Source organism: Bidens hawaiensis, unplaced genomic scaffold, assembly GCF_021521415.1.
Source record: "Bidens hawaiensis isolate Kalapana, Puna unplaced genomic scaffold, B.hawaiensis_p1.1 tig00045258_1, whole genome shotgun sequence".
Taxonomy (NCBI): Eukaryota; Viridiplantae; Streptophyta; class Magnoliopsida; order Asterales; family Asteraceae; genus Bidens; species Bidens hawaiensis.
The window spans coordinates 26,613-30,272 of record NW_027498032.1 but is presented as its reverse complement, the minus strand read 5'-3'; positions in this window follow the sequence as shown (position 1 = coordinate 30,272).

Sequence of the window (3,660 nt, the reverse complement as noted above, 5' to 3'; positions counted from 1 at the left end):
GTAAGGGATTTAGAGTTTTTTTATCGTCTTTATATCTAACAAATTAATCGGTAATCGAGTCCAAGTCTGATTCCCCCTTAAACCGACTTTGGAGTAAATTTTTTTGATATAAGTATTATTAATAACATAAATCTTATTAAAACTCATTAATATTATTATTATTATTATTATTATTAAGATATTTTTATTATTATTATTATTTTTATAAACAAGATAATTATTATTATTGTTGCTATTATTATCTTTTAACAAAACAATTATGATTATCATTATTTTCACAATTATAGATTATTATTATTATGATTATTATTTTCATTATTATTATGATTATTAAGGAATATTAATAAAATCTAATATTGTTAATATTATCCATTTGTTTTATCGAACCGAAACCCGTATCGGGCCTAGTTGTCGTTTAACGACATCGTTACTCGAGTTATATTCTTATCACTAATACTACTATTATTAAAATGTGACAAGTATTAGTTATTATTAATATGGCATATATAATTACTTATGTAAAATAATTATTAATAGTAAAATTCATAAAATCTGTTAATAATGTATTCAAAAACAAAAGTAATTATTATTATATTTATTATTATTATTATTATTAGTTTTAACAACAATCCTCGATTTGGTAGTATATTTATATATTATTATCGTCATTATCATATATATATATATAACAAATTTTAAAATCATTATTATCATTACTATCTTTATCATTAATAACATCATTATAAGCTTTATTATCTATTCATTTTTATAAAACCGAACTCTTGATTTAAACCCGTATTTTTTCTATTTAATATTAGTTTAATTATTTAAAAGCCCAATAAAATAATATTATTTTATTTTAAATCATCAATTAAGTACGAGTCCCTAATCGTTAACAAATTAACCGGTAACCCGATTAACAACTGAACCTTCTCGTTCAATGTTTCAAATGTAGTTTCAACTAAAGTTCAAGTTCATTAATATATTTTATTTATTTGTTTTCAATTAGCATTCAAGTCGGATTCGTTCGTTTCGTTCACAAGCCTTCTATATGTTGATCATTTATTAGTTCTCAATTTGTCAATCGAGGTGAGTACTTTCATACCCCTTTTTCCATCTTTCGTTTTGGGGTGTCATTTCATACTTATCAAACTAAATGCTTTATTTACTTGAATCTTAAACCCACAAACGTGATTGTATACTTTACTTAAATAATTGCTCTATTTGGTGTTCTATGCTTACATGCTTATATGCTTATGTGTTTACCGCTTTTGGAAGGTTGATTCATAAATCCGTGAACTATCTGGTATTCTCTTATAGCACGGTGTCGTTAATGTAATGAAATTAACGATATTCTATTAAATCCTAGACTACTTGGCAACCCCATGTAGCTAGGTGGTGCTAATGTTTTTAGAAATGGTCAATAAAATCCTAGACTACTTGGCAACCCTTTGTAGCTAGGTGACGCTAACGTAATTCTATTAGCGATTGTCAATTTATCCAACTTGTTGCATTTATTTATCGTTTCGTATACATGTTTTGTGGCTTTTTATTTCTATATACTTATATGCTCAAACTTATGAATTGCTCACCAACCTTTGGGTTGATAAATTTTATTTTATGAAATGTTATAGGTTTAACTTTTGTTGACTCGAGGACTTGACGAAAACGTTACCAAGACTATTAGGATATTAGTAAAACGAACAATATAATTGCTACTTGTATTCAACTTGTTTGTGTGGACGAGTTGTGTTGTTTATTGATTTATTGAAATAAAATGAGTTAAATAAATATTGTCACTTTAAATAGTGTCTGGTGTATTTGTCCAATCACGTTGCACCCCGGCATGTTCCGCCGCCTTTGGTTGGGGTGTGACAAAATCACTACTGATCCAATCGCTTTTCCTCATCACGTTTATCGCGATGAAATCGTTTATGTTAGTGGAAAAATTTAGTACCACCAGTTGGCAATGTTCGAGAACGTCTGTTACAAGAGTTTCACTCCTTTCCGATCTGTGGCCACTCCGGAGTCACGACCACGTTTAAATGGCTTTCCACTTCATTCTCTTGGCTCAGGTTAAAAAAAAGATGTTGTTGAATTCGTCAAGAATTATGCGGTCTGCCAAGCTATTAAGACACCGAATTATAAACCTTATGGCTTGCTTCAACCTCTTCCGGTTCCGGAAAATACTTGGCATGACATATATATGGATTTCATAACGAATCTACCGACATCTAAAGGTAAAACGATAATATGGGTTATTGTAGATCGTTTATCGAAATTCGCACACTTTATTACTTTACCACCCCACTACACTGCGGTCTCGTTAGCTACAATTTCTATGAAAAAAAATTATATACAGCATGGGTTACCAAAAACCATTGTTTCGGACCGAGACCCGATTTTTATAAGTCGCTTCTGGAAAGAATTGTTCAAACAGATGGGAACGAAACTACTCCATTCAAGTGCTTACCACCCACAGACTGACGGCCAAATAGAGGTGGTTAACCACTGCCTCGAATTATACCTTAGAGCCTATGTTTACGAAGCTCCATCCAAATGGGAAAGGTACTTACACATGGCTGAGTTTTCATATAATACCAACTTTCACAGCTCCATCAACATGACACCATTCAAAGCACTTTATGGCCATGAAGCTACCTCTATACACGACCACATTCCGGGAACTACTGCCAATGCTTATATCAACGTTTCACTTTCCAACCACCAGGAACTGTTGGCAGCCTTAAAAGGTTCGCTTGAAAGTGCCAAGAAAAGGATGATCAAGCAAGCAAACAAGCGTCCTTAGAGAAAGAGTTTGAAGTCAGCGATTGGGTATATTTGAAACTTCAACTATATTGCCAGAAATCAGTTCAAGATCGGACAAGTCAGAAACTTTCACGAAGATTTTTTGGACCTTACAAAATAGTGGAACGCATCGGTAAGGTTGCTTACAAAATGGAATTGCCACCATCATCAAAGATCCATCCGGTTTTTCATATCTCCTTAATAAAACCAAGCTTTAGTAACACACCGGTAAACCAAGGGAACATTGAAGGTTTCAATGAAGAAGTCGTCTCGTTCTTACCAGAAGCTGTATTGGACAAACAAGTGGGACCAGAGAATCAAGAGGAGCTACTTGTTCATTGGGAAAATCGTCCTTTCGAAACCGCTACGTGGGAAAGCAAAAGAGTTTTACAAGAACAATTTCTGTTTTTTACCGACATTGAGGACAACGTCGCTTTTGAAGGGGAGACTAATGATACATCTCGGGCCGACCCAACGTATGAATCAGCCCAAGACAGGCCCAAGCGGGAAAGGAAGAAGCCTAGTCGCTATTTGGATTAAGAAGTCGAGCCGTTATTTATTTCCAGTTTTGCATGTTTGTTTTAATATTTGACTTAATATTTGCATGTTTAGTTACTGCATCTAGATAGTGGGCATGTCCTACATGTCCTCCATGGAATAAGGAAGATGGGTGGTTATCCAAGTTCTCTACATGTGTAAATATTCGTTTTTGCATCAAGAAATACATTAGAAAATTATCCCATATTGTTCTAGTTTCTCTACTAATTTTTTGAAGTGTTTGCCTACTACAAAAGGCTCCCATCAATTCCCATATTAATAGACTTTTGAAACTCCATAGTTGGTAACTTCTAC